Source organism: Acinonyx jubatus, chromosome D1 (assembly GCF_027475565.1).
Source record: "Acinonyx jubatus isolate Ajub_Pintada_27869175 chromosome D1, VMU_Ajub_asm_v1.0, whole genome shotgun sequence".
In the NCBI taxonomy this organism is placed as follows: Eukaryota; Metazoa; Chordata; class Mammalia; order Carnivora; family Felidae; genus Acinonyx; species Acinonyx jubatus.
Window position 1 is genome coordinate 42,258,816 of NC_069390.1, and position 25,950 is coordinate 42,284,765.

Here is a 25,950-nt window from a genome sequence, read left to right on the forward strand (position 1 = left end):
TTTCTTAGGATATATTCCTTAAAAGTGAAATTCCTGAGTTAAAGCATGTGTTCTTTTCTAAAAAGGCCATTGACTCATACTACCACATTACCCTGCAGAAAGGGTACAGTGTTCCACTCTCACCAGCAGTGTCTGCAAGTATTCTCTTGCCCTCAGTGGCAAGTATTATTACTTCAAAAATTTCTTGCCAGTTTTATAGGGGAAAATGATACACTATTGCTGATTTAATTTGAATTTCTTTATTATTGTTAATGAAGAATCTGACATAAATTTATGTGTAGTAAATGTCTCTTCCTTTGAGAATTGCCTGTTTATGTTGTTTGCCCATTTTTCTTTTAACGGATTTGTCTAGTTCTTATGGTTCTGTATGATTTTTAGTGTATATTTTAATGGTATTAACCTTTATGTCATATATGTTTCATTTTATCATTTTCTTTTGCATTATGATTTTTATTGTCAAATCTCTCCCTCCCTTTTCATGCTCTTTTATGTTGAAGGTTTGTTTAGAAAGGATTCCCCCACTCTGCTATATTTTGTTCCAATTCTTTGCCTATATTTTTAATCATTTAACCCTTTAATTCCTCTTGAGTATATTTTGATGTGTAATTTCAACTAGAGAAACAACTTAATTTTTTTCTTAAGCCATTAACCAAATATATCTGTATCAGTAATTAAATAATTGATCTTCTCTGTCAGACTTAAATAACATCTTTTACCATACTGATTGCATATTTGAAACCATTTCTCAGCTTTTGGTTTTATTCTATTGATCTATCTAAACTTTTATTACTACTGTGCTATATTAATCACTGTAGCTTTATGGTATCTTTGAAAAGTAAATATTGCAAGACCACATTCATAATTTTTCTTTAAGGTGTGTGCATACTTCTCTAAAGTTTATTTTAGGCTTACATTTAATTTAGCTAAGTGTTCATTAAAATCCCAAAATAAGTTTTTGAAAGATTATATTTATATGAAACTATAGGGTGAACTGACATCTTTATAGTATTGAATCTTTTCATTTAAAATAATTTATTCTTTTATGTCCCTCAATGAAGATTTTTTTAAAAATGTAGATTCTGTGTGTTTATTTTGATATTTTCTCTATAATATTTAATCTTTTTGCTTGCTCTCGTGAATGACACATTCTTCATTCTGTTTTCTTTTTGCTATCATATTTAGGGATGCTAATGAATTTTGCTGGTTCATTTTATAATTTTCCTCTTTATCAAACTTATTAGCTATAATTATATTTCAGCTGATAGGTTTTCTCTTTTTTGGAAGTTATGCCCCCTTTTTTCATCCTTTCTCATATTACACTGCCTAGAATATCAATAATTATATTAAGTAAACATGTGATAGCAGGTGTTTTGTAAAGTTTTTAATTTATGGAATTGTTTTTACTATTTCACCCCTAACTATTAAGATATTTAAGATATTCTTTATTATTAAAAGAACATTCTAGTCATAGTTTATTAGGAGTTTCTATGAGAAATTGCATTTTATTTTATGGCATATCTTATTGGTTTTTGTTTTTCAAATTTACTGATGAAATAAACCCTGATTAGTCATGATGCAGTCTTATTTTAATGTACCGAATAATTTTATTTCCTCATATTACAGTTGTTATTTTTGCATCTGTAATCATAAATGAGATTAGTTTGTGTTTTTCTTTATTTGTACTCTTTGTTCACTTTTTTGTACCAGAGTTCGTGGTTGAATTGGAAAGCTTTCCCTCTTTTTCTAGGCTGTGTAAAATATTGAATAGATAATGTGAGGATTACTTACTCCTTGAAATTCTGAGAGAATATACCCATAAAATATCTGGGCCTGGAGTTTTTGTTGCTAATAATTGTTTTTTTTTCCTTTTTACATTTTCTATTTCTCTTTAAGTCAGTTTTTCCAGAAAAACATTTTCCTAGAATATTGTATATTTCACTGAGGTTTTCAAATACATTAATATTGTTTTAAAATACAGCATCACATATTTTAAGTTTTTTATTTTCTGTTATATATTCCATCTTAAATTTTGCATACTCATTTTCTATCCCTTTTGTCCTTCAATTTTACTTGACAGTGGCTTATCTACTTATCTCTTTTCCCAATATCCCAGTAATTATCCAGTTTTTAGATTTATTTCTCAATTCTGCTGCCACTTGAGTATGCCAACTACTCCATATTGTTTTTACCTATATTATCTCTCCCAAGCTTATTTCCTTATACTTTTTCTTTTGTTTGTTTTTGATACCCTATAAATTCCTAAACTGAATATTTCATTTTAAACATTGTTTATTTAACAATAAAGGTATTTTGGCCATGAATATGTTTGTAGAAATAGCTTTATGCATCCCATAAATTTGGGCTGTTAGAATTCTCATAGTTATTATTTTCTAAATAGTCCATACTTATATTATTTTCTGATTTTGTGCATCTATCTATCTATCTATCTATCTATCTATCTATATCTTCTTTTGGATTCGAGAGTGGAATGAAGCTGGGGGAGGGAGGAAACATAGCTTCTATTACTATCACTGAAAAATTCTATGTGGTGCGTTAGGTGCCTGAGTGAGAATTAAAGTATTGACAGTAGAATGATTAAGAGTAGTATTAAAAAAATGAATCTTGGGGCACCTGGGTGGCTCCGGTGCTTAAGTGTCTGACTCTTGTCTTTGGCTCAGGTCATGATCTCATGGTTCATGGGTTCGAGTCCTGCATTGGGCTCTGGGCTGACAGTGTGGAGCTTGCTTGAGATTCTCTCTTTCCCTCTCTCTGCCCCTCCCTCACTTTTGTGTTTTTCTTTTTCCTCTCTCTCTTTCTCAAAATAAATAAATAAATAAACATAACAAAAAATTCCCTCCCTAATCCACGACCACAGAGAAAAACTTGAACATTTAATATGAATAATTATTAGAGATGTAGGGAAGTTTGACCTAGTATATGTTGGTTGGTTGATTATAAGAGGATAAGAATTGTGTTTTAAGGAGTTAAGGAAATAATGAAATTATTCTCAATGTACAAAAGAATTTAGGAATAGTTAATGGCTATCTGGCATTGATACTGTTGGACTGCATTAAGAGAGAGTACCTCAGATATACTAGGAGTTCACAAAATATTTACGGAATGAACGGATGAATTTAAAAAACAAAATCTGGAAATTTAGCTGGAAATCTGGAAAATCTGGAAATCTGGAAATCTTAAACAGGGATATTGTAGAGGATATTAGAGGGTGTTCCTACTCTGGTGGAATGTTATCTTCATGACCTCCTAAAGTTTTTTCAAAATTAATACCAGTGTTTACTGTATTTTCTTAATTATAAGACTAATCTTGAAAATGTTATCGATTTCCTGCCAATAAGTAATATAGTGAGTACTTTTTGTAAGGTGCTTTATTTTATACAAAGGAAACAAAGGACTAAGACATCTACATTATTTTATTTGATCCTTATTATAACAATCCACTAAGGAAAATATTTTTATATTGATTTTATATATGAGTAAAAAGACTGTGAGAAGTTACATGGCTTATGTGGGGTCAGTCAAAAGTTGTGGCAGCAGGTTTTGAATCCTGCCTCTATAGCCTCAGAATCTTATACTTCTGCAGTGGGAAAAGGAGAAGATAGACTCTGGGCTGTTTCTGCCTCCACAGTATACAAACAACCAAAACAGTTTCGCTTTTACCCTTTTCTATGTAAGTGAAGCAGTATTGCAAAGCTGGAGGGCATATAGGTAATACAGTTTCTCTCTATAGAAGTATTTATCTTGATCTGTACCTGAATGTAAGAGAGGGGGGAATCAGATGGTAGAAGGACACAAGGTAAGACAGAAGTACTGACAGGGTCCACAACCCATTTAAATGTATGTTTGAGTTGTACCAAAGGAATGAGGATGCCAGAATAATTATGGTTATGAGACATTTCTAAATGCAATGGTGACATACCTAATGAAATCAAGAGCACTAGGAAATCAGCCTCTGCCTCCATGGATAGGCCTAATCTTCTGTGGTTTATGTGAGAGAATCCTAGTCAGCTTCCCTGTTTTGCACACATGCCCTTCTATGCTGTGGCTGGCATCTCCTTGGTGTGAAGGCGCCTCCCTGGGCAGTGTGCCAGAGAAACAGTAATGCTGGTTGTGTTTGACTTAGCACAAACTGTTTGTGCTTGTGTTTGTCAAACACACAGATGATATGAGAGACCAAAAAATAATTATGTGATATGAAGCAAATAAGGAAAATAGTGTTTTCCTTCCTTGGTCATTTATGATTAATCATTGCAATATTTACATTTAGAGATTAAGGTAGATGTGCTCCTAGGTATATTCTGCTGCAGCTGAGAAAAATGATAGTCTCTTTCTGATAGGAAAAAAGTTGACTAAAAATTCCTTTAAACAGAAAGTTCTATAAATTATTCCCAGTGTTTTTCAAAGCTGTGACTGAAACACAATTGCTTATTATAGTTATTCAACTAATATGTCTAAGAGGCTTGTTTGAGAGCCCGAATATTTCTGCTATACTTTACTATTAAAGGTTTTAAGTATTATTCTCTGTTACTTCATTAGGGTTGTTACTAAGAGAAATAAAATTAGGAACTATGTGGCGTCAAATAGTACAAGCATATTACAGTTGTACTTGGTACAGATACTGAATTAAAAACATGAATATATTATAATATTCCCACTGTGTGTCACTGAGAGAGACTGGTTTCATTATTAGGTTTGATTGTGGACATAAATCTCTGGAGGAGAGCACAGGAACACAAAAGTCTTTGTTTGTTTTTTTGTCTCCAGTGTACCATAGATCTTTGAAGATCAAATGGTGTAGGTTATTCTTGAAGTAACTTAAGCAGTACTGTTATCACCGAAAGGTCAGAATGGATCTAACAGCATTCCCACAGAATCAGTGTTCTGCGTTCTAGGTTACTAGCTTAAATGCCGATTCTCTCTCCTAGTTTGTTCACTTTTCTAGTAAGGGCCTAAACTATATCTAAGTACTCTGATTACTCATTCCATACATTGCCCTTTCTACAGAATTCTCTGTTTTTTAGGAATAGTAATTTACAGTTATTTGTGTTTTCAGTTGTAGGCAATCACAGAAGGACTAGAGTGGTTTTCCAAGAGCTATGACTGTACACTTTACATATTCATTTATAAGTGAGTTTTTGTTGAATTTCCATTTATAAATTTACAGCAATTTCTTCATCTGAGGGAACTGAAAAAAAATCTGGAAGTGTTTAGAGGAGAATCATCTGCCACTTTTCAACTTAAAGTCAGCAAAGTTCACATACCTAGTGATTCTTGCTGTTTCACAGGATAAAGGGTTAAAATAGTAATCTATCAATGTTTAGATTTCGTGTATTTTGAAATTTTTAAATTGTTATTTCTCAAGACAAATGCTGTATTGCTCTAGAGACCAGCTTGTGAAAGAGATTGAGAGCACATGTAATTTTCTCACTTTCCTGTTTGTATGAAATAATGTGGTAGAGTGTCACTATTTTCTGTATGAATTTTGTATAATTGTAGAACTTCAGAGTATTATCTAGAATTATGGAATCTCAAAAGATTAGAGCTGAAGAAGCTTTGCATATTATGTACCCAAACTTCTTATTTTCCCTGTAAGGACCCCAACATCCAGAAAAGTAAAGTTACTGCTCTCAATCACATAGTAAATGACTAAGGTGGAAACTTAATATTCCCCCAGAATAGCATGTTTAACCCATCCATCTCACAGTCTTTTGGTCGTGTTGTAGTCAATAGTGAGCTATTATTTCTGAACCCATGAACTCCTTTTATTAGCAGTAAATACATATCACAGCTGGTTTTATAGATATTTTTGCATTATAACACAGCAATACCCATAGTTTTAAAATTTATACTATTTTGCATGAATGTAAACATTTCAAAGCTTTCCTTTGTACTCTGTTATAAATAACTTTTACTTCTTTTGAAGTCTGTGTGATATACATACAAGCAATTAAAACCTCTCCCCACTTGGGTTTGGAGACACAAGGTCTTCTTAATTAAAATTCAAACAAAAGCTGCTGGTAAAAATTACTACTATATGATTAAGGTCTAAAGTATTATGATACATTGGAATTGCTGTTAACTGTTGAGATTAAAAGAAATCGATCTGTTAGAGAAAAGATCAGTTGGCTCTAATTAGTGAAATCAATGTTTACATAAAAGGAAATGCTTAAGTTTAGTAACATTTTCTGGTTATAAATATAACACTGGATAAAGTTGTTCTTTGTTATTATTACATTGACCACATAATCATGCCTTAAATTCATTGAATAAAAATCTGAAACTTCCTTTAGTAGTTATTATAATTAAAAACATAGAACTTTACTTTAAAATCATATCTAGTTTTAAAATTTTCAGTTTTATAAAATGTTGTTATATATAAAAATAGCCAAAAATTATAAAATACTTCTATTGATTCCACTTTAAAAGGCTAATTTTAGCAATTGCTGAAGCCTGGAGTGGGAAAGGAGGCAAAATTGGTTAGAAGTAAGAAAGATCCAAAGTATTCTTACACAATTATGATTACATTAAATATGTATTAGTCTATTTGGTGACATACCGAAATAAAAGAGAATACATTTTGATATAATTCAAAAACAAGACATTTCACTTTTTTCTCCCTGATTGCTGTGATGAAAATAAACATTATAACCAGCATGGAGAAGCAAAACTATTACTAATTGCAGCCTAGATTTTAAGTAAAATGAAGGTCATTAGCAATTTCCTGGAAGCCATTCAGATTGCTTACCAGGAAATGGTAGCTAGCAGGACATCTGTAATCCTCCTGTGTGGAATTAGTGAAAACATACTGAAGCTTTAATGATGTGTGTTAGATTTGGGTTTATGGTGGAACCTTTCTCCATCAAAGTAGCTCATATTTCATTGAATACAAATGATTTTTATTTCAGTATTAGAGTATAAACCCAGAATTGAAAATAGCCTTTAACATCTATCCGTATATACATACCTAATACACACCTGGAGAACAGGGTATGGCTCATAGTGGAATTAAAGATGACAGGGTAACAGAAGAACAGACAGTAGGAATCTGGAAATGAAATGTGTTTGGGCAAATAGAAAATTTCTTCCATAACTTGGAATGCTGATTTCACAACATTTTGAGAGGTGAATGTAGTCCCGTTTTTAGTAGCATCTTCTTATCACAATAAAGAAATAAACAAAGTTGAGTGTTAAGTGAAAATACCTTACAGGACATAAATTTAAGTCTGGCTTACTCTGCATTGTTTTGGGAGATATGGGGTCACTGATTCAGAGACTTTTAGCAAAGCATCTCCATATTACCTGAATTATTTGGCTTAATAAGGGTAACATCTCTGGAACTATAAAGGGTGACAGTGTGAAACGGAGGAGAGCATATATACTCTTCAGTTTGTGTAGAAAATTATATACATACAGAAAATTGCTGGAAGGATATTTAATAAACTGTTAACAGAGGTTGGCTATGAAGTAGAAAATAAAAGATATGGGACAGGCTGCTTTTTAAACTTTTACTGTATAGTTTGTATGGTAGGTTGTTTTTTTTTTTTAAACCATGTGTATGCATTGCTTTTTCAATACAAAAGACTAATTAAACAAAAAGACTGCAGTCCTCAATGAAGATGAAAAGAACTGATTTCCTTATTTTTGTACAAGAAAGCATGGATGATACTACTTACTTCAGATTTTGTTGAGAGGGTTAGAGAGAGAATATGTGTTATTTGGTGTAGTATAGAGTAAGTAGAGAATCTGAAAATACTACAGGAAGCAACAACATTTGGCATAATTTAGTACTTGAACCAGTAAATATTTATTGATAGAATGATGAAATACAGTCCTCAAACTTTTTTTGATCTCAGGAGTCTTAGAGTGTATTGAAGATTCTAAAATTCTTTTGTTCATGTGACTTATAACTATTAATACTTAATTATGTTAGAAAATAACCCTGAGAAATAAAAAAGTATTAATTCATTTAAAATGTATAAAATTAAATCTGCTACATATTAACATAAAACCCATTTTTATGACAAATATTGAATATATGAATATATTTCCTAAAGTAAAAATAATTTAGTGAGAAGAATGACCTTGTTTTACATTTTTGCAAATCTTTTTAATGTAGGTTTTAATAGAAGACAGTTGGACTCTCTTATACCTGCTTTTGCATTCAATCTGTCTGATACATTTTGATCGAAGTAGATGAAGAAGTTGGCCTAATATGCATATGTAGCTGACAAAGGAAAAGTATCTTGTAGCATTTTCACACAATTGTGAATTTTCTTCTTTGATACTACATCAAATATCACAAGTGTTGGTTTCTTAAAGGTTAGGTCTAATGTAGGATCTGAAACCATATCAGTGAACTTTCAATACTTTTACATTAAAATACATTGGTCCAGGGGCACCTGGCTGGCTCAGTCAGTTGAGCATGTGACTCTTGACCTTGGGGTTGTGAGTTCGAGCCCCATGTTGGGTGTAGAGATAACTTAAAAAAAATCTTTAAAAAATCCATTTGTCCAATTTTAACTCTGAATGAATCTTTTGTTCCATGCCTGATTTTGTAATGCCATGCATTAGGCTTTTAGATTATATTGTCACTGAGTTGTGCAGCTCTTCCTTATGTTGGCACATTTCATCACATAGTATCAAAAAATCAAATTCATCAATATTACTATTAATCGTATCAGAAAAAAATTTTTTTAGTATTTGGAAAGTGTTATGCTCATGATGGCAGATAGAAGTTTTCTGAAATTCTGATTTTCCCTTGAAAGTTCAAATTATATTTTAACCAATGCTATAAGGTTTTTTGTTTTTTGTTTTTGTTTTGTTTTTGTTTTGAAGTGGGAGGCTCTCTTGGCAAATGTTAAAGTACAGGTAAGGATATTTTATCTTGTTCTTTTAAATGAAATTGAAGGTCTATGCAAAAAACTATGAAAAATTTCAGCTAGCAACTCGAACAATAGCACAAGTGATTTTCCTCGAGACAGCTATGATACTTAGGTGTAATAAGCAGTGGGATGCTTCCCATTTCATCACATAGAATCTAAGAACTAATTTTTTAACTCTACACCCAACATGGGGCTTGAACTCATGACCCCCAAATCAAGAGTTGCATGCTCTACCAATTGAGCCAGCCAAGTGCCCCTCATCACACAGAATGTTAAAAATATGTGTACTTAAAAGTCATTATTTAACACATTATTTTACTATTTTATCAAAGAACTACTTAATTGAAACTGATTTTTTTTTGTTTTACTACAAGTGTGTGGTGGTGAAGAATACAATTACTACTAGTAGAGTTAGGTGCCTTTGATTCATGCTAGAGGATGAACAGTTTTAACCCACTATTTCATTCATTCGCATCATCAGTGTAAGTGTCAATGTTGTAACATACAACTAATACCTTAGTATTATTGTGAAAACAGTGTCGACCTTAGGGACACCTTGGAGACTCCCCTGGGACTCCAAGGGGTCCATAAATCACACTTTGAGAACCACTGGACTAGAACTTTAAAATAGAGTAGCATATAATTACCTTGATAATAAATCAATTTGTCAGTAATAACTACAAAGCAAATCAGTTACATGTAAGAGTTCAAAGATTCTGTGAAGACGCTAAATGAAGTTATTGACTTAAAGAACTTAGTTGCTTTCTCCCCTGGAACAGGAATTGTGGCATAATAAACACAGGGTGTAGAATTGATCAGATGTGGGTTTGAATTATGGTATAAACTGAACTATTTATTTATTTATTTATTTATTTATTTATTTATTTATGATTTATTTATTTATTTATTTTACTCTCAGCTTTTTAATCTGCAAAGTGGGGAAAAATACATGCATTTCAGGATTACTGTCAGTGATTGTAAAATGACTAATAAAATAAATCCTTAGTAAATAGTAGTTTGCCAGTAGGAATAGATATGAGAGTATTTCATTATGTGCCACCCAAAGGGACCTGGAACCATTTATTACCTCTTGTAGCACCAATTGTTCCATAGGAAATGATTAGATATGTATAAAATTGAGAGGAAGTTCTAACACTCTAAGAAATCCATATTATCACCCACATCAAATTTACAGTATAGTCCATGTTGCCAATATTGTTTCAACCAAAAATAATGATCGCTTTATTGATAATTAGCTTACATTTTTCAGGTAATCTAGGTCTGGAGAATGAAAAGCAGCCTAATCAGCTCTGTTCCCATCTTATTACAGATAGCTTAGCTATCATTTATCTGCCAAGTCCTTGTCATAGTATTAAATCACCTTACTTAAGTATAAGTAAAATTCTCTTACCCAAAACTTTAAAGAAACTTTCCATACAGTTTTGGTTCTGGCATTTTATTATAGCAGTAGCTAAAACTTAGAGGTCTTACTGTGAAAATGAGATTTTCACATGTATCGCGTTTGGACATACAGTTGCTATGAATTTTTTTTTAGTGTAACATTTGGGATAGATGAGATTTCAATACATATGCATTTATTATTTTATAATTAAAAGTTATGCACAGAGTTTTAGTAAGCATAAAATATAAAAAAGTTTTAAAATTTTTATATACTATTATTAAATTCCTCCATTTCACTTTAGTCTTTTTTGTTCAAATAAATGTAAGAAGTTTAAAAATATATATTTGTGATAATATTTATATACAGCTGATTCTTAGAAGAAAAATATGTGGGATAGTAATTCATCTCATTGCTGTTTATGGGCCCAGGAATGCTGTGTGCCTAGCGCCCCACGTGCCAGGGGGTGTCCTCGGTATTTCTTTACTCTAGAGTCAGCTCTTGACAATTCTCATGGGATATATATGTCACATTAAGAGCTGGCCCATACTACTAGACCTCCCACACACTTACTATTTAAGTCATTTGTCTGAATTAAAAAAAAATCTAAGGCTAACCACTTAATAAAATGTGTGTATTTTCATCCAAATGGTGTTTTCATGAATAAGACCCTTGAAATAGGCATAAATTGTACATTATTCTCTACATTTTTAAATGTGTTGCTACTGTTGGTAATTACCACTGAGTGCATATTTAATGCACTGAGGAAATTTGATGCAATTATTCCGTTTATTTGTGATTCCCCTTCAATCCAAATGTCTGCATTAAACTATTGAAAAAGAAAACTACAGAGAATTTAGGTCATTTAAAAAATGCACACATTTTCTGAACTCTGCTTGTAAACTTGTATTGCACTAACCAAAATAAAATTAAAATGAACCCAACATTATAAAACATAGGATTCAAAAGTTTAGGTAATTTTGAATAAAATTACCTTTTAAATATAACCTTAAAGAATTTGGGCCAATTGCAAGGCTACAGTCTTACAGAAGTCAATAAGAGGCATGTATAACTGAGCTCAAAATTTAGCTAGTTTAACTTAAGACAAATTCTTTTTCCTCAAGCCTCTTTTCAGTACTTACAACTTGATTACACCCGGAAATGGATTGAATAGACACACGTTGGTAGCTTTTAGGAAGTCTTTTTACAAAATGGCAGGATCCACAGAGGAAAGGTCTGTCTATTCCATGAGAGCCTAGCATTTTTTAAAGCTTCCAGAATTTGGGTACTGAAAAAGATCTCTAATGCTGAAAGAGCCTGAAAACAAGAAGAGTGCAAGAGGAGTCCAGCTTTTGTAGGTCCTCTTTTTAATTTTCTCCTTTGATCATAAGTTGGTAAGAAAAGTGCATGTGTTTCTCAAAAATGATTCAATATCATTAAAATGGCTTGGCGAGGGAATAGAGCAAGGCAGAAGAACACAGGTATTAAATGGGAAGGAGGAACTCCATATCCATTTTGTTCAGTAGGCATTATCTGATGTTCCCTTTCAAGTTAATATGCAACTATTCGTTGTACATGTTTTAATAATATTCTTAAACATCTCTCTAGGGCTAAGGAAGAGATGAGATTTAAAATGAGATCTATCTCATGGCTTTAAAAATATGTTTCTTCATGTAATAGTAATGAGAGACCTGTGTTCTTATGCTTAAAGCTACGAGTTACATTCCTATTAACATTTGTTTAACTAGGCTTCCATCACAACAGGTGCACAATTATTTTTATAAGTAAAATATTATCAGCCTTCAAAATTAGCCAGGGCAAAATGCAAGTTGTCTGATTAAATAATCAGAGCTGATACTTAAAATACATTTGATTTCCACAGGAATTTTAAAATGCAACGTCCCAGTCTCTTCTGATATGTTGAGGGAGTTGCAATTGTTTGTAGTATGTAAGTAGTGGCTTTTATTGTAACTAGTTTGATACATTTCACATAATTCAGTTGACATTATGAGACACACTACTAAAAATATAATAATAGTTTATTACTTCTAGCCTAACATTTTAATCTACTAATAAAATAGTATGCTTCCTATTAAGTCAGTAAAAGAAAAAGAAGTGACTCTTTTTCTTTGAGGACTCTTCTAAGTTCAACTAAAAACCACGTTAGTTTAAAAAGTTAAAATCCAGTGTATTCTTATTTAAATTTGATTTCTGGAGGTTTAAAAAATACAAATATATATTTCAGATCAATAATGTATAAATCATATACACCATAATTATTGAGTATCTTGGGGAACAATAAAGACTCCCAAGTCTTATTGTAAAACAAATAAGAAACTAAAGTGAACAAAAGGAAACAAAACTAAATGTGTGAACCCTACACACACACACACACACACACACACACACACACACACACACACACGCACACACCCTCTGAACTAAACAAGAAGCTTCTCTCATAGGCACCTTCACCATGGTTAAGAAGTGCTACAACAGTGCAGCTGTTAGAAACCAATTACAGGCAGGTAACTGTTTGTTTTCATATCTAAATCTGTTTGTCAATCAGGAGAATGCAATGAGTCAGAAAAGGGGATCTCAAATACAAACCACAGGGTAAGGCAGAGCACCTGGAATGGGTCCAAGCCACAAGAATTAGGGCAGGAGTATAGATGGAATCAAAACCATACATGTGCACATGGCTCCTGTCTTTGACCAACTTTTCAAATAGACTCAGAAGTAGAGATTATTGGAGAAAAATGTGAGTTTTCTATTGAGAGCAGTCTGATTTTAAGATTTGTTAGAAGAGTGTGGTTATTTATAGAAGAGTGATTGTAGAAGACATCTACAGATCTTTACAAATGTAAGACATTTCTGAAATTTGCTCATAATCATCCTTTTTAAATGAAGGTTTAAACTTATTTTTTAATATTATAAACAAGTGGGCTTTTACTGCTTTGAAATTCATCTGTGGCAATTTCCAGCTAATATAGTTATTAATGAAAAAACTTTAGTTTTATCTGGACCCAGAGATACATTTCTACTCAAGTTAGAAAAACCACCTTTACTGTTTAAATATGCAATTGTCCTTGGGTTGCAAGATTTCAAGAGACAGTGAAGGATGCAGAGTGCTTTACATAAATCTATATAGCTGGAAGTTTTACCATGCTGGAATGTGGGAAAACCTACTGAGACCCTCAAGTTTAAGCTGGTAACATCAAGGGAGCATAAATAGAAGTTTATTAAGAGTGCTAAAGAAAATGAAATGGGCACAACCATTCTGTGGTTTTGCTTAAACATAGGCTTTCATACCCACTGAGAGTCCTGGATTTCTTGTTAACTGGTTACTAAAAGGAGCTCTTTTATTTTTCCAGCCATAGTTTAGTGCCAATAGGCATTTGCCTTGAAGCATGATGGCTCTTCTCTAGTCTCCATAGTTGACTGTGTATTTCTCAGCCATGATACCACAGTTTAGGGTTGCCCTCCCAGCTGGATGCTGAAAAGCATTTTCCTGGAGTAATTGGTACTTGTCCCAGGTCTTCTTCTTTGCATATTTTTCAGTTTTGGTGTCAGGAAGAAGGGGAGGGGATCACCACCACTTGAAATGGTGCTCTCTCTACCTGGACCATATTTTTAATATTTACAAAGGCTTGTCTGAGATGGAATCAGAATGAATGATCAAGAAACAAATGAGTAAGAAGTGATGAATTAGATGAATTGAAATACTGGAGAAAAATAATTATGATCTTTTTAAATTTAGAAAGAAGAGTTTACTTAAGATTACAGGAAGGGCCCTGAGGAGATTCTCTGTATTGTATTTCCTAAAACAAACTAGAGGTAGGACCAGGAAAAAAAATCACTTTTTTTCCCTTCATGATGAACTTATTCTTACTGTGGTTGACATTGAAAGAAGCTTTCCTACTAGAACGTGAATCTCAGAACCAGGAAAGGATCTTTAGAATTGATCTCATCCATCCCTCTGCTTTCAAGAAGGAATGCATTTATAGAATCTCAATCAATCCACAAATCTTTTTTTTTCCCAGTGCTTATTATTTGCCTACCATTGTGTTAGACTATGTAGAGTTTACAATACTTCGTATTTTCTACCAGTCAGACATGAGAAATGCTTTTTTTTTAATTTTTTTTTTTAAATAGGTTTTTAAAAACCTACAGAGAGGCATGAGAAGAGGGTGCTGTCAAAAGCAAAGACTAACATTTATTGGGCAAATATAGTGTGTCACAGTGCTTGTGTTTATTTTATCTTACTTAATCCTCAAACCAATGAATGGCATGAGGTTGGCATCATCATCTTCCTTTTGCAAAGGAAGGAACAGAGTCTCAGGAGAATCTTTCTCAAGACACCAAGATAATAATGGACAATCCAGGATTTGAATGGAGGACTATATAGTGCTTCAAGTTTATGTTCTTTCCACCAAAACATGCTAATATCTCTTTGGGTCATTATTGGGACACATTTCCCCATGCATTTCCCAAGTCTTCCATATGACTCTTTGAGCTAAATAAGCAGAAAAACAAAAACAAAATTAAAGAAATAACAAAAACCGAAGTTACTTTTTTCTTTTTAGATTAGTGGGATTTTTTTTCTTTTTAATATATATAGTTCTTCTATTCAAATTTGGCTACTGTAGATTTCCCTTTCTCTATTAATTTAAATTCATCAGGTTTGGGGATGTTGTCTTTTAGTATCTTTTACGTTTTTTTATTTGCTGTCAAGGATTATTTAATATTATTCTGGCTTTTTAGGAAAATCTGATCTACAATTCAACAGTGAATCATCTCTGGTTATTTGACAGTTGACAAAGTGCCTGGGTATGTCATGAAAGTGATTGTAGAACAGAAACTTTAGAAACTCTGAGTGCTGTCTAGACTATTAGTATCTTTACATTTCTAGCATAGTGGCATGTATTTTTGTGTGTCTACTGCAAAAATTTATGAACCGTGAATAGAATTTTAATAATAAATTATAATGTGGTTAATAATTAAAGTTAGGAAAAATAGTTAAGGGAAGATTGTCATCTCTCACATACAATGACCACTTACTATTATGCCTATAATCCGTATCTCACACTGGAATCTATTAATTATTTGTATCAAAGTTCTTTCAATTCATACCACAATTTTCCAATATCTCTCCAAATATTTTAGAAATAAGCTTTGTTCTTTGCTCATTAGGAAAATGAAATAGCTGGTACTAATGGAATAACAAGTGTTTTAAATGTGGGGATGTACAGAGGACACTGTTAGTTTGAGGATTAAGTCACCAGATTATCTTAAACAGTTTCCAATTCAAACAATTTTAATTTCTTGAGAAGAAGACCATGAGAAATCAGACCCAGGAGTGTGCTTAAAAAATCTCACAGGTTAGGGGCACCTGGGTTGCTCAGTGGGTTAAGTGTCTAACTTTGGCTCAGGTCATAATCTTGCATTCCATGAGTTTGAGCCTCACATCTGGGCTCTGTGCTGACAGCTCAGAGCCTGGAACCTGCTTCGGATTCTGTGTGTCCTTCTCTCTTTGCCCTGCCCCTGTTCTCTCTCACTCTCTCAAAATAATAAATAAACTTTAAACAATTAAAAAAAAGAAATCTTGCATGTTAAAGGCGTCTGGATGGCTCAGTTTGTTGAGCATCCGACTCTTGATATTGGCTCAGGTCATGATCTCACAGCTGTGAGATTGAGCCCCGCATGGGGTCTGCCCTGGCAGTGTGGAGCCTTCTGGGGATTCTCTCTCTCTCTCTCTCTCTCTCTCTCTCTCTCTCTCTCTCTGTCTCTGCCTCTCCCCCACTCATGTGCGCTCATGCTTGCTTGCACTCTCTCTCTTAAAATAAATAAATAAACATTTAAAAAAATCTCATATGTTAGATACCTTAGGTCTGGCTAATGTCATGAATGAGGATATAACTACTGAATTTTTTTGGCAGGAAGTATCATGTAGTCAATCAACACTGGCATTACAGGAGCTAGGGATAATGATTATTGATGTAGCTGAGTCACCCTAAGTGAGCAGAGATGCCCAAGGACACAAGATAGAAACATGAAACACATAAAGCAGGTATCCAAGCACCTATAGGTTAGATAACAAGAGTCAAATGTAACCTCTGCTAAAAATGAGAATCAGGACATAAGATATGGAAGGCCTGGGTAGTAGGTACCCAGTAATTTAGCACTTGATAGGAGATGAGGACTAGGTCACTGCCAATGTTGCCAAGAGGAGAGTGTTGTGACCTCTGATCCTAGAGCAGAGAGTGTCCAGTCTTGGCTATCTGCTTAGTGCAGAGACCAATATTTATGGCTAGATAAAAGGAAAATTTTTCTAGATTACATTAAATCTGTGCTTCCCACTATAGAAGTTATTTGCCACATGTTGACTATTTAATAAATTCAAATCAACTAAAACAAAGTTAAAATTTAGTTCCTCAATTACATGAACCACATTTCAGATACTTATTACCACATGTGACCAGGGCTACCATATTGGTAGCAAAGATATAGAACACTTTCATTATCACAGAGAGCTCTATTTGACGATGTTGTTCTATACTATAGCAGTCATAAAGACTATCCTTCTAATACTGTCAAAATATAGAATCTACAGCTATCTGTAATAAGACATCCCTATGACAATGTACATTAAAGAAGGCAAAAAAAATGTTATTATGTCAAATTTAGTGAGGTTTCTGAAAACAGTATTTTGATGGAAGAATTATATGAAGTTTTGAAATTGGTGTTCATATTGTTTACTGATTTGCATATTGCAATAAATAGAGTTTTTTTCACTGAGGAACATCTATTAAAAAACCTATGGGAATGGATCATAACTTATATACAGAACTGCTGAAATTATATTAAAATCTATTTTTCTCACATGTATACTGTGTGCTTGGTGAAGCATTTTGGTATTTGTGTTACTTGAAATTATCTCATCTCTACTGATGGCCGAAGGGAAAGCTGATCCTTCTTTCTTTCATCAAACTGTCAACAAGGCAGCTTCCTGTTTTGAGTACTATTTTTCATTGTGTTTAATACAAATATTTTTATGTATGCTTTTTCATTGTATTTAATACAGATTTTGTGTTTAAGTATGTGTCAGAGTCAAAAACAATGCACAAGGAAAGACAGAAAGGGAGACATTAGACATGCTAAGGAAAATGGAGTAAACTTTTAATTTTTTTCTCTGTCAAAGTACATTAAACTCTCAGAGAGAACCATTTGCATTTATTTCAGTATCTAACTTTTCTCTGATATCTTACACCCATGACCCTGAGAGTTACCCCCCACTCAATTTTGTGGCTTCTAGAGGAAAATCCAAATTTCTTTGTTTGGGGGTACTGCTTTTTGGCTTTGGCAAAGGTTCTTGAACAGACCTGGCCAATGATATGGAATCAAAATACATGGGGTAGACATAGCTTGTTGATTCCACACTGGCTTAAAAATTAACTAGGCAATTTACAGAAGAGGATGCATGAATACTAGAGAAATGCAGATTAAAGCAATAATAAGATACCATTTCATATCTATCAGACTGGCAAAAATTAAGTGTGAGGAGCTGAAATTCTCATAAACTACTTGTGGGAGTGTAAGTTTATATATCTACTTTGAGTTTAGCTAGGTCTAGCAAAGTTGAAGATGCACATATTCTGTGAACTCTCCAACTTTTATATGTATATATTTATCTCCTAAAGCAACTCTTGCATGTGTATAAGAATGTTCACTATAGCATTGTTTATAAGAGCAATCAAAATAAAGAAGCAGTCAGAATAAACAACAGCTATATATATATCAACATGTATGAATTTAAAAATATGATATTAAACGAAAAAAGAAACAAAATTATGTATCTGGTATAGGATACAATATACAACTGAAAACATGTAAAAATACCACATTTTCTTACAAACTCATATATAACAACAATATGAAAAAAGGTATTGAAAGGATAAAAGCTAAACTAAGTACATTAAATTTAAAAAATAAAAGCAGGCTCTGCCCTGAGGACACAGGAAACAAACAAATGTGATTTGTTATTAACTGTATTCGACACTCCCTTAGACTATCCATAGTGCTCTCTCTTTGCTTTACCAACAGAAGCTTTCAAAGTTGCTTAAGTCCTCTGTTTAAAACCTGACTGTTGGCTTCTCCTTGACTTCTTGTTACAGGATAGGTCAGGTTATCTGTGTCTTCAGACAATCAGAAGAAATTCTTTTTACAAAACAAAACTTTTCCATTAATAGGGCATTTTAGATAGCACCTTCAGGACACCCTATGAATCCCAACCCTATTTTCATTTATTTATATTTTCATTAATTCCAGTCTTGTGTCAAAAATTTTTGAGAGGCTTTTATATGCTAAGTATTGGGAATACAAAAATGACTAAGAAATGGTTTGTTCCATAAGGAGCTCACAGTCTATAATGGCATACACAGTTATTTACAACACAGATAATTACAATTTTTTTTTAGCTCATGCTTTAGAGGATGCTAAAAAGGGAATTGATTATAATATTACTTAAGTTTTTTTCCCTTCAAAGTAAATAAAAGAATAATGTCTTGAAGAAAGAGAATCATTTGTATTTATAGATCAGTGTCACATTTTTTCTGGTATCTCAAATCCATGACAACTAGGGTTAAAATTTATGTTTCCAATCAGGCCTCCTTCTTGAGCTCCAAATTTATATATCCAATTTTCTACTGTACATTTCTACTTGGGCATTTTAAATTTAACATGTCTGTAATGGAATTCCTAAATTTCTTTCCCAGATCTACTGTACCTAAATTCTTTCCCATCTCAATAAATATCAACTCTATTCTAGGTGCTCAGATCACAAACCTTGAAGTTAACCTTGATCCTCATTACAAGTTAACCTTGATCCTCATAGTTTCCATTTGCCTCTCTTTATACCTTCTAAACTCACTCTGTGTACCAAGAGCGCTGATGAGTGAGTTCTCTTCCTCTTTGACTTCCATTTGGGTTCAACCAATGAGAGGCACTCGGGAGAGCTGAGGGAGAGTAAGGTTGGTGTCCTTTTCCTCTCCACAGCTCTTTCCTTGCCATATTGCTGTAGGATGGTTGTGACCCTTTCATGACCCTCTCCGTACAACTACGTTCTCTTGGTTCCAGCCACCATTCTTTCCCCAACAGCTTCATTCTATAACTAGCTCTTGGGTGTATCATTATGTCTTGTTGTCTTCCTTAAAACTTGCCCCATATTTTTGTAAATACTTTATTTAACTCTTCTCAAATTATCCAGTGTAAATGTGCCATTACCATTACTTGGTCCAGGCCAGTCTATCTTACTTGAATTATTGTGCTAGCCACTCAGCTGACATCCCCTGCTTTCTCCCTTGTCTCCATATAATCTATTTTCCATAGAGAAGCTATAGGTTGATCCTTTTAACATGTCAGTTAAATCGCATCACTCCTTTGTCTGAAAACCCTCTAATGGACCCCCATATTAATTTGAATAAAGGCCAAAGTCCCTATGATTGCCCAAAAGGCCCTACAGGATAGATATGGTCCTCTCTTTCTTGTCTAACTTCATTTCTGTTACATTCTTAAGGGAAAACTGTTTCTCTTCTCAAAACACTTCTGACACAAAAAATGTGAGTTTTCCATGCCAAACAATTCTTCAGTGCTCTGTGGACACCAGCTAGGTGTCCTACGATTTAATTAAATTCTCATACTAACAAACCAGAGTTAGCACAGACTACCCCCACAACAGGTTAAAGGCTTGATCCCACATGACTGGTCCCCCCCCCCCAACTTCAGACACCAATTACAAGTCATGGGTCCCCAAGTTATCCACACTTCTGTCCAAGTTGGATACAAATCAGTGGCTCCCCAATCCCCTATTCGGTTTGATTATTTGCTATCATACCTCACAGAACTCAGGGAAATTCTCTACTATTACTTTTTTATTATAAAGGATACAAATGAATCACAAGATGAAGAGCTACATGGGGCAAGGTCTGGAAGGTTCCCAGTGTAGGAGTTCTTTTCCTGTTCCAGGAGTTTCTTCCTGGAGGGATGCTCCACCCTCCTGGGATAAGGATGCATTCATCAACTCCGGAGCTCTCTGGACACCTCTGTCTAGAGTTTTTTAGGGCTCCATTATATACATAGGTATGGTTGATTAAATCATTGGCCATTGGTGATTAACTCAATCCCCAGCCTCTCTCCCCTTCTCAGAGGTCAAGGGTAGGGCTGAAAGTTTCAATTCTCTAATCACATAGTTGGTTCCTCTGGCAGCCAGCTCACATCCTAAAGCTATCTAGGGGCTCATTAACTGTCACCTCATAAACATAGACTCAGGTATGGTTGAAAGGGGCTTATTATGAATAATAGATACTCCTCTCACTCTTATCACTCAGGAAATTACAAAGATTTTTGAAGCTCTATGCCAGGAACTGGGGATGAAGACCAAATATATATTTACTCTATCAAAATATCACCTCTTCTTTTTGCTCTTTTTTGTTCATCATATGTTTACCTACTAATGTTCCTCAAACAGGCACGCACCTCAGGACCTTTGCATTTGTTTTTTATTCTTCTTGGAATGCTCTGCTCCTAAATGTTCTCATGGATCATATTTTCAGCTCTTGCTTAATTCAGTTCTTGCTTAATTGACATTCTTGGAGAGACCTATTGTGACTGTCTTATTTAACACTGGAACCTCTTCTACCTACTTAGCTTTATTTTTTTTCTATAACATTTACTGCAGCTTAATATACTTTTTATTTTTTAATTTATTTTATTATCTGAGTTCCATGACTGGAAGGTAAATTGCATGAAAACAGAGTATGTGTGGGTTCACTGCTTGACCCAAGGTATATAAAAAATATTTATTCCATGAATTATTGACTGAATGTAGTGAATTAGAAAGGCACACAAGAAGCCTGTGAGGGTCGGAGAAGACTGAGAAATTGGTTTTATTCTTCTGTTTTCTCACCCTGGCTTCACCAATATGCTACCGCTTCTGAATGGAAATTCTAGTTAGTTTGTGCCTCCAGACCACAAAATCTGTCAGCTCACTATGCCAAGAGGCGATCTAAAATTTGAAACTCAGTTGCAAAACATTCCTCTTTTAAATGAACATCACAAATGCAAGACTCAGGTAGACAAGAGCATAGATAGTTTTGTTTCCATTGGAAAGGACAATAGTTCTAGAGCGTGTATTGCTTCCTAGTATGGTTTTTCTTGACATGCTTTTTTCAAGGCAAGCTTTATGATTAATGAATTTGCAATACCAAAAACTTTAATGTGCAATTTAATAATTTTGTTCTTTAATAGCAAGAGGAATTATGAAAAAGGGATTACTTAATTTTTTTCATAAATAGCAATTTAACTGAGGGAAGTTGCCAGTAAATATCTGCTTAGTGGTTTTATCATATCTCATATACAAGATTTTCTGTATTTTTCCTCAAACATACTTTATACTATGAAGCTTCAATTAAGACACCAAAATTTAAATCAGATATCAAATTTCAGTTCATATTAAATAACTACAAGGAATCTTAAAAGATCCATCCTGTTTTTTTCATTCATATTTCACAGAAATTTTAAAAAGGGGACAGTTTGTATAAAATCAATAAGAATAGCTAGACAACAAAAAGGGAACTTCTTTTGTGAATATAATATACTGTTTGTTGACCATTGACATACAAATTTTTCTCATAGTCTAATTAAATCTGCTCAAATTTTTGTGATGTATCTTAGTTTTGTAAGTAGATTTTGAGACACATCAGTTATTATCAAGACAAAAAAAGCATTTACTGAACTTCTGGTATGTGTCACTTATTTTGCTAGACATTTTCACCTGTGCTTGTTTGTTTGTTTGCATTGTTAGCAATGTCTTTATTGAGATATAATTCATATATCTTAAAATTCACCCATTTAAAGAGTACAATTCAGTAGGTTTTTAAAAAAAGTATATTCATAAAGTTGTACAATTATCACACAATCAAACTTTAGAATATTTATATCACCCTAAAGGGAATCTCTCACCCTTTAGCAGTCACCCTCCATTTCTTTCCAAACTTTCCAGCCCTAAGCAACACCTAATCTACTTCCTATCTCTCTAGATTTGCCTATTCTGTACATTTAATATAAGTGGAATTACATGTGTTTTTTTGTGATTAGTGCCTTTCACTGAGCACAATGTTTTCAAAGTTCAGTATTGTAGCATGTATTAATATTTAATTCCTTATTATTGGCAAATAATATTCCACTTGAAGGATATATACCCCATTTTTTCCATCCATTCATCAGTTGATGGACATGGATTGCTTCCATTTATTGGCTATTATGAATAATGCTGTAATGAACATGGTACAAGTTCTGGTGTGGATGTATGTTTTCATTCTTCTTGGGTATATGTACCGAGCTCCTTATGAGGAACTGACTGTTTTCTAGAGCAGCGGCACCATTTTGCATTACCATCAGCAGTGTATAAGAGTTCTAACTGTTCTACATTCTTCACTCTTTTATTTAACAGTAGTGAGTAATATTTATTTATTAATATTTAACAATTGTTTAGCTGGATGGATATAAATTTTATTTTATATGTGAAGAAACAAAGACTCAGAAAAAGCATAAATAATCGTACAAAACCACAAATCTAATAAGTGGTAGAGCTAGTTTTTAGCTCATTTCTGATTTTAAACCTTTACCCTTCATTCATTCTAAAATTGTATATTTTCCTGAAGTAGTTTTGAGGGTCATTTACATTTAGCACATATTTGTGTCTACCATGTCTTTGGAGTTGGGGAAGCAATTAACTCAATTTGCTTGTAGTCTGGTGAGATTAAGGTCTCAGAATTGTTTACAGATAGGTCAGCAATTTTAGGTCTATTTGAGGACCCAAAGAAGTTTTGTTTATGTGGCTTTTTGTCTATTGACATACTTAGTATTAGAAATTAAAAGTGAAAATAATTAAACATTTGTTAATTAATTTAAATAACAAATGTGTTGCTAAAATAGTCTTTACAAAAATACCTATAATGTCTAAAAAATAATTTAGTGTGAAGAGTGATATTATCTCACTTTTTTGCACAGTTATTTAATGTCAGGCTTAATGGGACATAGTTGAATTCTCATGTCTGCTCCTGCATTCAATCTGTTGCAATCTGTTGTTTTGGTTGACTTATGTGAAGCACCATGCATATATGTGTTTAGAAAATGGAGTATTTTAATAACTTTTATAGATAATTATGGATATGCTTCTTTGTAGTATAATTTACAAGTAATATAAAGGTTAACTGCAATTTGGAATCTGAAAGATGATGAGTTCTTCACATTTTATTACATCATTTTAAATTCCATTGGTCTAACATACTTTGAATGGATCTTTTAGCAATGTATGATTTTATGACAACATGGTTTGGTCATTTGGAAAATATTGGATCACTGAGTTATATGGAACTTCTAAATGTTGATGTATTTCATGATACAATATAAAATAATCACATCCACCAATGTCACATTCATAAACAATTTGATTATTGAAAACAAATACAGTCAGTTGTTTTCCTTGAAGTCAAGAGACTCTTTTCATACCATATTTGAGAAAATATATTTTAAAATCCAAGGTATAGAAGCAACCCAAGTGTCTATCCATACATAAATGGATTAAGAAGATGTGGTATATATACAATGGAATATCACTCAGCCATGAAGAAGAATGAAATCTTGCCATTTACAAAAATATGGATACATCTAGATGGTATAATGCTAAGTGAAATAAGTCAGTCAGAGAACAGCAGATACCACATTATTTCACTCACATGTGGAATTTAAGAAACAAAACAAATGAACAAATTAAAAAGGAGAAAAAAAAAGAGTCTTAACTATACAGAACAAACTGGTGGTTCCTAGAAGGGAGGTGTTAGGTGGATTGGCGAAATAGGTGATAGGGATTAAAGGGTACGCTTATCATGATGAGCACTGCTTAATGTGTAGAATTGTTGAATCATTATATGGTATACCTGAAACTAATATAACACTATGTGTTAGCTATACTTGAATTAAAAAAAAAATTAAGTTTGAATGCTATTCTTTTCCTGTCCATTATTCTTTCAAGTAGAAATGGCATTCTATGGAAAAAAGCTATTAGTTTGGATCTCGAAGAATCACACAAATGCTTTTCCTCAGGAAAACTATTGTTATTTTGGTATGTAGCAGAAATACTTTATATGTAATTAAAGTATACTCTAAGTTGAGATTTAATAAGATTAATATATTATTTTTACTGTTTCATCAAGAATTTTTAAGTGAAACTGACATTTAAAAAATACCTGGTTACAAAGACTTCAGTGACTAGTACAATTCAGTGCTGCTGGCTTGATTTCTGATAAGGCATAGTAATTTTAGATAAGCCACTAGTAATTTTACTTATTATTGGTTTTACACCATTAGGGCAAATGTCAATGCAGTGAAAAAGACAAAAATGATCATAGTAATATTATAAACATAATTTTATGGATATAGCATTCATATAAAAGTGGACCCAGATGATGTCCAAAATGCTTTTTGAGAAGTATGAGTCAAGTGATAGATGTAAATATAATGGTAGTGTGGGGAATAAATATTCACTTTCAAGAAAGTTAAATGTTTATTATTTTTAAATCTTTGATTATTATTCAGTAATACAAAAGTATTTAAAACATTAATTTACAAGGAAACAAATTTCTTTAAGTATCTTCTCACCTCAAATTCTATTCCCTTAATTTTCCTTAAGTGACCTTCAATAGAAGTTATTTTTATATTGGGAAAAAATAACTTCTAAACAATTACCCTTGAGTGAGAGATATTTTATTATTTCTTTAATACATGATTTTATTTAGTCTGTCCATTAAAAATGAATATTTGAGAACATTTAATGATATTAATGGATTTCAAATTAAGAGTTCAACTTAATATTTTTACATTTCAATGTCAGGTATTAATAACAGAGATAGTCAAAATAATTATGGCCAAAATTATTATGTCAAAAACTTATAATAAATGCTTGGTGTTAGTCTACACACAATTCAGTTTTTGGTGTAAAGTTTTTTGGCTTCGAGAAAGAACATTTGGTTTGCTTCACTAATGGGAAAATCTCTTAATGCTGGGATGTCATCCTCTTGGTATTTCTTTTGCTGTTGATTTTTAGCATAGTTGTCCGTAACTGTATGAATGGAAATGAGTGGAGATGTACTCATCATGTTTATTCCAAATGACAGTACATAACCAATAACTGTAGTAGTGAAGTGGTAGGCAGGCAGTGCAACTGTCCAATATTTTTGAGGCCAATAGGTTTAGTCTAAGGAGTTTAGTCAAGATTCAAGAACAAAAGCCCCTTCAAGACATAGTATGTAGCCAAATTGGGACTTACGAACAAAGCCATAAATTGTGGCAATGGCGATGGTGAATTTTCCACCATTTTCCCTGTGGCTTTAGACAATCTTGTCACACTACAGCCAAGATGCTTGGGGAATAGGGCCTTCCATCCCCCCTCCATGGGTGTATGGGAGCGTGGGTGTTGAGATGTTGTATTCTTAATAATTCTCAAGAATTGTATACTATCACTTATAAATGTACATTATTGCACAATATAGTATAGAAATAATATAAAGTATAACATAACATTCTCTCTCTGTT

At 33.0% G+C, this 25,950-nt stretch overlaps 1 protein-coding gene and 1 pseudogene across 43 annotated transcripts in view; one reads left to right on the top strand and one right to left on the bottom strand.

The window, feature by feature from the left end:
• SOX6 (SRY-box transcription factor 6) overlaps positions 1-25,950 on the top strand; it is a 686,841-nt gene that overhangs the window by 433,334 nt on the left and 227,557 nt on the right. The gene's annotated exons all lie outside the window — the stretch shown is intronic.
• On the bottom strand, positions 25,341-25,732 carry LOC106977491 (phosphatidylinositol N-acetylglucosaminyltransferase subunit P-like; annotated as a pseudogene).